Here is an 11,990-nt window from a genome sequence, read left to right as displayed (position 1 = left end):
CACAAAATAAAAAACAAATGACAAGATATTTAAACTAATTACACCTAATCTAGTAGCCCTATCAAAATAAAAAATCCCCCAAAATAAAAAACCCCTAGCCTAAACTAAACTACCAATAGCCCTTAAAAGGGCCTTTTGCAGGGCATTGCCCCAAAGAAATAAGCTCTTTTATCTGTAAAAAAATACAAACAACAGTAAAACCCACCACCCACACAACCAACCTCCCAAATAAAACCCTAACTAAAAAAACCTAAGCTCCCCATTGCCCTGAAAAGGGCATTTGGATGGGCATTACCCTTAAAAGGGCATTTAGCTCTATTACGGACCAAACCCTAACCTAAAAATAAAACTCACCCAATAAACCCTTAAAAAACCTAACACTAACCCCCTGAAGATCCACTTACAGTTTTGAAGAGCCGACATCCATCCTCAACGAGCCGGGAGAAGTCCTCAACAAAGCGGCAAGAAGTCCTCAACGAAGTCGGGAGAAGTCTTCATCCAACCCGGGAGAAGTGGTCCTCCAGACAGGCAGAAGTCTTCATCCAGGCGGCATCTTCTATATTCATCCATCCGGCGCGGAGCGGCTTCATTTTCAAGCCATCCGGCGCAGAGCATCCTCTTCCAACGAAGTCTTCTTCCAGAATGAATGTCTCTTTAACTGACGTCATCCAAGATGGCGTCCCTTAGATTCCGTTTGGCGGATAGAATTCTATCAGCCAATCGGAATTAAGGTTGAAAAAATCCTATTGGCTGATTGGATCAGCCAATAGGATTGAACTTCAATCCTATTGGCTGATCCAATCAGCCAATAGGATTGAGCTTGCATTCTATTGGCTGATTGGAACAGCCAATATAATGCGAGCTCAATCCTATTGGCTGATTGGATCAGCCAATAGGATTGAAGTTCAATCCTATTGGCTGATTGCATCAGCCAATAGGATTTTTTCAACATTAATTCCGATTGGCTGATAGAATTCTATAAGCCAATCAGAATCTAAGGGATGCCATCTTGGATGACATCACTTAAAGAGACATTCATTCTGGAAGAGGATGCTCCGCGCCGGATGTTATGAAGATGGAGCCACTCCGCACCGGATGGATGAAGATAGAGGATGCCGTCTGGATGACCACTTCTCTGCCTGTCTGGAGGACCACTTCTCCCGGCTTGGATGAAGACTTCTCCCGGCTTCGTTGAGGACTTCTTGCTGCTTCGTTGAGGACTTCTCCTGGCTTCGTTGAGGATGGATGTCGGCTCTTCAAAACTGTAAGTGGATCTTCAGGGGGTTAGTGTTAGGTTTTTTTAAGGGTATATTGGGTGGGTTTTATTTTTAGGTTAGGGTTTGGGCCACAATAGAGCTAAATGCCCTTTTAAGGGCAATGCCCATCCAAATGCCCTTTTCAGGGCAATGGGGAGCTTAGTTTTTTTAGTTAGGGTTTTATTTGGGGGGTTGGTTGTGTGGGTGGTGGGTTTTACTGTTGGGGGGTTGTTTGTATTTTTTTTACAGGTTAAAGAGCTTATTTCTTTGGGGCAATGCCCCGCAAAAGACCCTTTTAAGGGCTATTGGTAGTTTAGTTTAGGCTAGGGTTTTTTTTATTTTCGGGGGGCTTTTTTATTTTGATAGGGCTATTAGATTAGGTGTAATTAGTTTAAATATCTTGTAATTTGTTTTTTATTTTGTGTAATTTAGTGTTTTGTTTTTTGTAATTTAGGTAATTGTATTTAATTTATTTAATTGTATTTAATTTAGGTAATTTATTTAATTGTAGTGTAGTGTTAGGTGTTAGTGTAACTTGGGTTAGGTTTTATTTTACAGGTAAAATTGTATTTATTTTAGCTAGGTAGTTAGTAAATAGCTAATAACTATTTAGTAACTATTCTACCTAGTTAAAATAAATCCAAACTTGCCTGTGAAATAAAAATAAACCCTAAGATAGATAGAATGTAATTATTAGTTATATTGTAGCTAGCTTAGGGTTTATTTTACAGGTAAGTATTTAGTTTTAAATAGGAATTATTTAGTTATTAATTGTAGGTTTTAATTAGATTTCTTTTAATTAAATTTAAGTTAGGGGGTGTTAGGGTTAGGGTTAGACTTAGGTTTATGGGTTAATAAATATAATATAGTGTCGGCGACGTTGGGGGCGGCAGATTAGGGGTTAATAATTGTAGGTAGGTGGTGGCGATGTTAGGGGTGGCAGATTAGGGGTTAATAATATTTAACTAATGTTTGCGATGCGGGAGTGCGGCGGTTTAGGGGTTAATATGTTTATTATAGTGGCGGCGACGTTGGGGGGGCAGATTAGGGGTTAATAAATGTAGGTAGGCTGCGGCAACATTGGGGGAAGGAGATTAGGGGTTAATAAATATAATGTAGGTGTCTGCGATGTTGGGGGCAGCAGATTAGCGGTTAATAAGTATAATGTAGGTGTCGGCGATGTCCGGGGCGGCAGATTAGGGGTTAATAAGTATAAGATTAGGGGTGTTTAGACTCGGGGTTCATGTTAGGGTGTTAGGTATAAACATAAATGTAGTTTCCCCATAGGAATCAATGGGGCTGCGTTACGGAGCTTTACACTGCTTTATTGCAGGTGTTAGGCTTTTTTTCAGCCGTCTCTCCCCATTGATGTCTATGGGGAAATTGTGCACAAGCACGTACAACCAGCTCACTGCTGACTTAAGCAGCGCTGGTATTGGAGTGCGATATGGAGCTAAATTTTGCTCTACGCTCACTTCTTGCCTTTTAACGCCGGATTTAGAAAAACCTGTAAATACCAGCGCTGTAGGTAAGTGAACGGTGACCGCACCACACATAACGCAAAACTTGTAATCTAGCCGATATATATTAGATGTGTGCTATAAAAAATATGGTTGTTATAAAGATCAGATTTTTAATATACGGATTTATTAGTGCAGATTGATTGTTTTGTTATTTAACAAATCAAAATAATTTAAAGGCACCAGTAGATTAACCTACTATTTATATTTAGGTGTCTATGTTGGTCACACAGTGCATGGACAATTGCTACTTACATACATAAAACCAGTTAACCCCAGACAAGTCCCTATCTACAGCCATGCAATGCATCCTTTCAATCAAACAAACTGAGAACCACACAAGGGTGTACATGCCTTATGTAAATTCCTATGACACATACAAAACACTGAAACAGACTGCACTCTCAATCTGGACTGGGTACACATCCTATGAACCTGCAAAATGCACAGCCCTGGGTGCTCAACAGCACTCACAGCCAGCTGCACAGCCTTCTGAGACTCAAGCAGTTAACCCCAGACAAGGCAAAGCAAATAGGGAAAATTACAAAACAAAGTGAAAGCAAAAAATGGAAGAGTTAGTTACAGCATTTGGACAAATGGTTTAAGCACAGGACCATGTCAAGGTCTCTTCCCTTCTGGGTTCCTCTCTACAGCCACGCAATCATCGCAATGCATGCTTTCAATCAAACACACTGAGAACCACAAAATGGTGCACATGCCTTATGTATATTCCCTAGTCACATACAAAACACTGAAATGGACTGCACTCCCAAACTGGATTGGGTAAACATCCTATTTCCCTGCAAAATGCATTTTGCTCAGATGCTGCAACAAACTCTATAGATATATTTGACCAATAAACCATTATATATATATATATATATATATATATATATATATATATATATATATATATATATATATATATATATATATGTGTGTGTGTGTGTGTGTGTATTTATGAATCAATAGAACATATTCTTCTATTTGAAGAACATTGGAATGTTAAATATATTCATATTTCATGTCGGGTTAGTGCACTTGAGAAAATGCGATCTGGTCTGCGTGCGAATAGATTGTTAGGCCCCCCCACCCAGGGTCGGACTGGGAATGAAAAGCAGCCCTTGAAATTTTTTAGACCAGCCCTAAATTTTGCCGCGCCGTGCCCATAGAATGTACATGCCCGATTTTTCACAGTGGGTAATTGGGACATGGGATATTCCTACTATTTTTTTTGTATTCTTTTTGTATAATGTATGTAAACTCATGAAGAATATGCTAGGTACATAATGGATAGATCTTCTAACAGTGCAATGTTTGTGAAATAGGGGCAACAAAATTATGCATCTTAGCCTAGGGATATTAAGGTGAAACGTCGATACTTTATTAGAACATATGTTATAAAAAAAAAAAAAATACTGCACAGCAGCAACAATGACCAATAGACAGCTTACATGTTTCTTGCCAGGAACAGCACTTTAGAGATATTGAACACATAGTCCTGCATTCTTTAAATAATACAATAATTTAAATATGAAAAATATCGAACTATCTGATACACAGATAACCACAAAGTGCAGAAATGTATAAATACACATTAACCTTGTGGGACATCACAAATCTACATAGTGAAAATAAATATCAAACAACATTCAAGTAATAATAAAAGTGCATAACTGAACACATACTCTTCCTTTCTTTAAATAGTATTACAATTTAACTTTCCAAACAATCTTGATGCACAGTAGATCACAACAAAGTACAGAAATATATAAATACAAAATACAAGCGTAAAAAAAAAATATTTAACTGTTAACAATATTTAAGTAAAGGTTTAACAACCTGTAAAACAAAAATCACAGGTTCTGGAAAGTTTGATTTGACTGTCCTGCTTTAATCCAGTAACAAACATTGCAGCAAGCTGCTTTTGGAAGCTAAAACATTAATAATTGTCTCATTACTTGGTGACATCAAAGCACCTTTTTCTGATGACATCAGCATAAAGGCTTCTGTGAAAGGGAATTTCTAAGTCTGTTCAGGACATACTTAAGTTTGGAAAAAGACCTTTCACATGCCACTTGGGAAGAGGAAAGTGTCAGTGTCAGCTTGTATGCATTGAAAAGTGAACTGTAAGCTAAACTGTACAAGTTGTAACGCAGCAATACATTATAGCAGCATGCAATACAATTTTTGCAAGTCCTGCACTTTGCCCTAATCTGACCTACATTAGAATGCTGTTGTTCTTCAGCTTCAGAGGTCAGATGATAAAGGACGTCTTCATCAACATCCTGGTCTTCAACGTTGGCATCAATGTACTCTTCAACAAGGGACATTTTTAGTCTGTTCCATTTTGATGCAAAATCAAGCAACTCCCTTTGCAGTTGTTCTTTGGATGCAGCTGAATCAAATTTAAAGGGACACTATACCCAAATATTTTCTTTCATGATTAAGGTAGAGAATATAATTTTAAACAACATTCCAATTTACTTCTATTACCTAATTTGCTTTATTCTTTAGATATACTTTAATGAAGAAATAGCAATGCACACAGTGAACCAATCACAGGAGGCATCTATGTGCAGCTACCAATCAGCAGCTACTAAGCATATCCAGATATGCTTTTCAGCAAAGAATATCAAGAGAATGAAGCAAAATAGATAATAGAAGTAAATTAGAAAGTTGTTTATAATTGTATGCTCTTTCTAAATCATGAAAGAAAAAATTTGGGTTTCATGTCCCTTTAACAACTAAGCTGCTCAGTCGTTCCAGAGCATTTGAAGGAAGGTGCTGGAGTATGTCCTGAAAATTTCTGGGATCCAAACAAGCTAAATCAGCAAACAGCTGACCATGTTTTGTAAACCTCTACTCTGAATTTATCACATGCCAACTGGATAGGTTCATCTGCTGCAAGCTCACCAGGTAACCTCTTTTTTTTGGGTACTCGGCACGTTGGGAAATCTGACTCAACGATAACTTCACTGTCCAATTTCTCCAACTTGTCATTTGCCAAAATTACAAACTTGTTTGCTGCCTCCCTTACTCCAAGAAAATCCTGACGATACATTTTTAAACTGTCCATGGTTTCATTTACCATTCGATATGCTTGTAGCACATCCAAACCTTGAGTTTGCAGGTAGAGAGACAAGGGAGTTGTTTTACTGAATATTAATAGATATGTCTGAGCTGTTAGTATTGTACTGAATTTTTTTAGGGATTCTAAATATATGCCAGCCTTAAATCTTGTTTCTGCATTAAAATCATTTGATGATGATATCTCTTCCATTGTTTGGATCAGATCGACATACATTGCTCGACTTGGGTCATTATAAGAACCAAACACTTTAGTAAGTGCTGATTCTTTAGACCACCATCTTGTTTCTCCAATTACAGAAATGGATCTCCTTCTCTCTTCATTGCATTTTTCTCGCCACACATTCGTTCGAAGGTATGAGTCTCTAATAAACACAGCACATTAATTTAGCAATACAAACAATGATACTGCTTCTACAGACATTTTGGTGACATCCATCATTACTAAATTTAGCACATGTGCATAACACCACACGTGGATTTGGCCAGGTGCCTTAGTACTTAGCCATGTGGTGAATCCATTATATTGTCCTTGCATGTTGGAGGCACCATCAGTTGAATTACTTACACAATTTGTAACATCAATCTCCATGACTTCCAGAGCATCACAGACCAGGTCACACAAAGCCTTTCCAGTGGTTTTAGAACAATTTACAGCAACAAGACGTTCATGTACCATATCAGTAACATATCTAATAATAATTGAACACTGATCAAAAACATTAATATCTTGTGTGGTATCTAGCTGTATTGAAAACATTCTAGCCTCTCTGACTTCCTGAGCAATACCTTTCTTCAAAAGGGACGAAATCACGTCAATAATATTGTTAACAGTTGTTTTTGAAATCAGTGTAACAAAAATACCACGTCCTTTACTGCCTTTTGCATGTTGTGCTTTTCTTTTCTTTATTACTTCATCAAGATGACTTTTAACCAAAGGGTCAAATTTACTAATGACTATGAGAAAATCCAGGAAATTACCATGGTCTAGGTTTTCATCTTCTAAGGTAAAGGCTGCTTCTGTTGATGCTCTGTAACTTAATCCCCTTTTGCCAATTGCTTTAATGATTTCAACCACTCCTTCAAGTACAGTATAGCACGTTTTCTCTTCACTTCCTCTTTCCTTGCAATATTTTCTTTCCCAAAGAAATGGCTACTTATATCTTTGCTCTTTGATCTCATAAGAAAGGCTTCTGATGTAGAATTGTGAAGATTGCTTTCCTCATGCTCCTCAATTCTTTGGTACATATGCTTTTGGTCAAAGCACCCATCAATAAAAGCACTGTTATCTGTTGTTCTGCTAAAGGCAAGGCAGACCATGCAGAAAAAGGTTCCATATGAATGTGAATAAGTCAACCACTGACGCTTATTTCCATCTCTTCGCTGATATAACTTTTTGGCATTTAAAGATGGTACATCTGGTTGACATGGGTGGAACTTCAAAAAAGCACTCACATTTTCTGATTTTGGTCTGACAAACCACAACTTGTCTTCAAGAGTTTCAGTTAACTCCACATCACTATACACAGCTTCTGCTCTCTCATCCAGGATCTCGGGGACATTGTCCACAGCAAGCTCTTCATGTGTTACAGCAACATTTTCAACTTCAAACTCTTCATCAGCTTGTACTTCAGTGTCTCCTTCTATACTGTCATCATGGCCTTTATCAATTAAAGCTACATCTGTCTCAGCTATTTCTGAACTTTGTACAGTAGCTTCTGTTGCAGTGCTGCAGCTAGCACTGCTGCCTTCATGCAATGATGATGATGATGGTAACACGTTTGGTTACTATAGCTTTAAACATGCTACTGACTTTTTTGCTTCGGCTTTCATCTTTTTCTAACATTTTTTTTTTCACGCTCTTTCTCAGCCCCTCCTTTTGTCAGTTTTCTTTTACTTTCACTTTTCTTATCCATGATAAATACTATCTTTCATTATTCAGATAGAACATACCGTTTTAAACTACTTTCCAATTTAATTATATTATCAAATTTGCTTAAAGGGATACTAACCCCTAATTTTTTCTTTCATCATTCAGATAGAGCATACAATTTTAAGCAACTTTCTAATTTACTCCTATTATCAATTTTTCTTTGTTCTCATGTTATCTTGATTTGAGAAAGCAGTAATAAAAGGTTAGGAGCCGTCCCATTTTTTAGTTCAGCACCTTGGTAGAGCTGCTGATTGGTTTGCTACATTTAGCCACAAATCAGCAAGTGCTACCCAGGTACTGAACAAAAAATGGTCTGGCTCTAAAGCTTACAGTACTGCTTTTTCAAATCAAGATAGCATGAGAACAAAGAAAAATTGATAATAGGAGTAAATTAGAAAGGTGCTTAAAATCTCATGCTCTATCTGAATCATGAAATAAAAAATTTGGGTTTAGTATCCCTTTAATTCCCTTGTTATTCTTTACTGAAGGGACAGTTTTGCACTACTGACAGCTATCTAAACATATGTAGTTAGCCAATTAAAAAAAAAAGGTGTGCAGGCACCAATCGGCAGTTGTAGGATATGTGCATATTCATTTTCAGCAAGGGATACCATAGTGAACTAAGCATATTTAACCCCTTAACGACCAAGGACGTACGCCACACGTCCTCAAAAAAATGCAGTTAATGACCGAGGATGTGTGGCGTACGTCCTTGGTCTGGAAAGCAGCTGGAAGCGATCCTGCTCGCTTCCAGCTGCTTTCCGGTTATTGCAGTGATGCCTCGATATGGAGGCATCCTGCAATAACCCCCCTTGGCCATCCGATGCAGAGAGAGCCACTCTGTGGCCCTCTCTGCACCGGACATCGATGGCCGGTATCGTTGGTGGGTGGGAGCTTACGTGGGAGGCGGGTGGGCGGCCATCGGTGCTCTATGTAGAGTGGAGGGGGGCGGGATCGGGGGCGGGAGCTACGGGGGCGCGCACGGGAGCGCGCGCATGCACGGGGGGTGGTGGGCGGTTGCGTGCACGGGGCGGGAGCGGGTGGGAACCGCTACACTACAGAAAAAAAAGTTAAAAGTTAAAAACACAAATTCAATAAAATGCAATCTAAGGGTCCTGGAAGGGGTTGGGGGTTGGTCTCGGTTGGGGGGGAAGCTACACTACAGAAAAGGGAATTTTTTTAAAAAAAAGGCACATTTTGTTACAAAACTGGGTACTGGCAGACAGCTGCCAGTACCCAAGATAGCGCCCATTATTGCAGAGGGGAAGGGTTAGAGAGCAGTTTGGTGGGGGATCAGTGAGGTTGGGGTCTAAGGGGGGATCCTACACATCAGTTTCTGCCAGTACTTAAGATGGCGGGGACAATTGTGGGGTGGGGGAGGGAAGAGAGCTGTTTGGGAGGGATCAGGGGGTCTGATGTTTCAGGTGGGAGGCTGAGCTCTACACTAAAGCTAAAATTAACCCTGCAAGCTCCCTACAAGCTACATAATTAACCCCTTCACTGCTAGCCATAATACACGTGTGATGCGCAGCGGCATTTAGAGGCCTTCTAATTACCAAAAAGCAATGCCAAAGCCATATATGTCTGCTATTTCTGAACAAAGGGTATCCCAGAGAAGCATTTACAACCATTTGTGCCATAATTGCAGAAGCTGTTTGTAAATAATTTCAGTGAGAAACCTAAAATTGAGAAAAAAATTACGTTTTTTTTTAATTTGATCGCATTTGGCGGTGAAATGGTGGCATGAAATATACCAAAATTGGCCTAGATCAATACTTGGGGTTGTCTACTACACTACACTAAAGCTAAAACTACCCCAAAAAGCTCCCTACATGCTCCCTAATTAACCCCTTCACTGCTGGGCATAATACACGTTTGGTGCGCAGTGGCATTTAGCGGCCTTCTAATTACCAAAAAGCAACACCAAAGTCATATATGTCTGCTATTTCTGAACAAAGGGGATCCCAGAGAAGAATTTACAACCATTTATGCCATAATTGCACAAGCTGTTTGTAAATAATTTAAGCTAGAAACCAAAAGTTTGTGAAAAAATTTGTGAAAAGTGAACAATTTTTTGTATTTGATTGCATTTGGCGGTGAAATGGTGGCATGAAATATACCAAAATGGGCGTGATCAATACTTTGGGTTGTCTACTAAAAAAATATATATACATGTCAATGGATATTCAGAGATTCCTGAAAGATATCAGTGCTCTAATGTAACTATCGCTAATTTTGAAAAGAAATGGTTTGGAAATAGCAAAATGCTACTCGTATTTATGGCCCTATAGTTTACAAAAAAAGCAAAGAAGATGTAAACATTGGGTATTTCTAAACTCAGGACAAAATGTAGAAACTATTTAGCATGGGTGTTTTTTGGTGGTTGTAGATGTGTAACAGATTTTGGGGGTCAAAGTTAGAAAAAGTGTGTTTTTTTCCATTTTTTCCTCATATTTTATAATTTTTTTATAGTAAATTATAAGATATGATGAAAAAATGGAAAAAAACACACTTTTTCTAATGGCGAGAAAAACGATATATAATATGTGTGGGCACAGTAAATGAGTAAGAGGAAAATTACAGCTAAACACAAACACCGCAAAAATGTAAAAATAGCCTTGGTCCCAAACGGACAGAAAATGGAAAAGTGCTGTGGTCATTAAGGGGTTAATAATAATAGAAGTAAATTTGTGTCTTAAAATTACATGCTCTATTTGATTCATGCAAGTATAATTTTGACTTTCCTATCCCTTATATCAAATTTCAATACAAATAAAATAAACTGAGCCCAATATCCGTCATACACAACAATCCAAACCCCAATGTAGCACATATTATCCTTAAAGGGACAGTACACTGTAAAATTGTTTTAATATGAATGTATTTTCAATGACAGAGTATAAAATGTTTGATAAATTGCACTTTTCAGTTTATTTCTGTATGTGAAGTAGCTGGTTTTGTGCTTTTAAACCACAGCCTATTACAGTGGGTTGAGCTTCAGGTAATATCCAATCTCATTATGTTATCACTTTTATGTACACACACTTGCTCCCTTATCTTATATTTGTCTAGAAAACCAAAGCTCAATACTTAGAGAGAACGATGGGAAATTATCCATTTATTATTAATTAACTATCATGCCCCCCACTGAGAGTGTAATCTCTTCTGCTGGCTGTGTTTACTTAGGCTTACTATTCAATAGAATATACTCCAATAAAGAAACTTTCAGTATAGGTTGGGATACCATAAGCTAAATCTGCTATTTCAAATGCCGAATTTGGGGTAAATTACATTACACAGCTTCTTAAAGGGACACTGAACCCAAATGTTTTCTTTCATGATTCAGATAGAGCATGCAATTTTAAGCAACTTTCTAATTTACTTCTATTATCAATTTTAATTCATTCTCTTGCTATCTTTATTTGAAAAAGAAGGCATCTCAGCTAAGGAGCCAGCAAATGTTTGCTTCAGGACCATAGACAGCACTTGTTTATTGGTGCTGACCAATCAGCAAGGACAACCCAGGTTGTTCACCAAAAATGGGCCGGCATCTAAACTTACATTCTTGCTTTTCAAATAAACATACCAAGAGAATGAAGAAAATTTGATAATAGGAATAAATTAGAAAGTTGCTTAAAAATGCATGCTCTATGTGAATCATGAGAGAAAAAATTTGAGTACAGTGTCCCTTTAAAGGGACCATATCCTATAAAATTGTTTTTCCCTTAATGTTTTGGCAATTACTTTTTTTAACAGCTGCAGACTATAAAATGTATGATATTTGCTTTGTAATGTTTCTTTGTGTATATGAATTAGCTGCCTTTGTGTTTTGAAGACACAAAGTAATAAAATGGGTTGAGCTTGTAGTTATAATCAGATATCATTACTTTATCACATTGTGAAATATGCTTCTTTATCTTATCTTTATCTCTCCGTAAACCAATCACCAATACTTGTAGAGAACAATGGATAAAAATTAACATTCAATTTCCTTATGTCTTCTATACTTTACTGGGAGTCAGTGCAATTTCTTCTGCTGGCTGTGTTTACACAGCTTGGCCTTAAAGGGACATTATACACTCATTTTTTCTTTGCATAAATGTTTTGTAGATGATCTATTTATATAGCCCATAAAGTTTTTTTTTTTTTTAAATAAATGTATAGTTTTGCTTATTTTTAAATAACATTGCT

Source organism: Bombina bombina, chromosome 3, assembly GCF_027579735.1.
Source record: "Bombina bombina isolate aBomBom1 chromosome 3, aBomBom1.pri, whole genome shotgun sequence".
Taxonomy (NCBI): Eukaryota; Metazoa; Chordata; class Amphibia; order Anura; family Bombinatoridae; genus Bombina; species Bombina bombina.
This window is presented reverse-complemented; position numbering follows the sequence as displayed.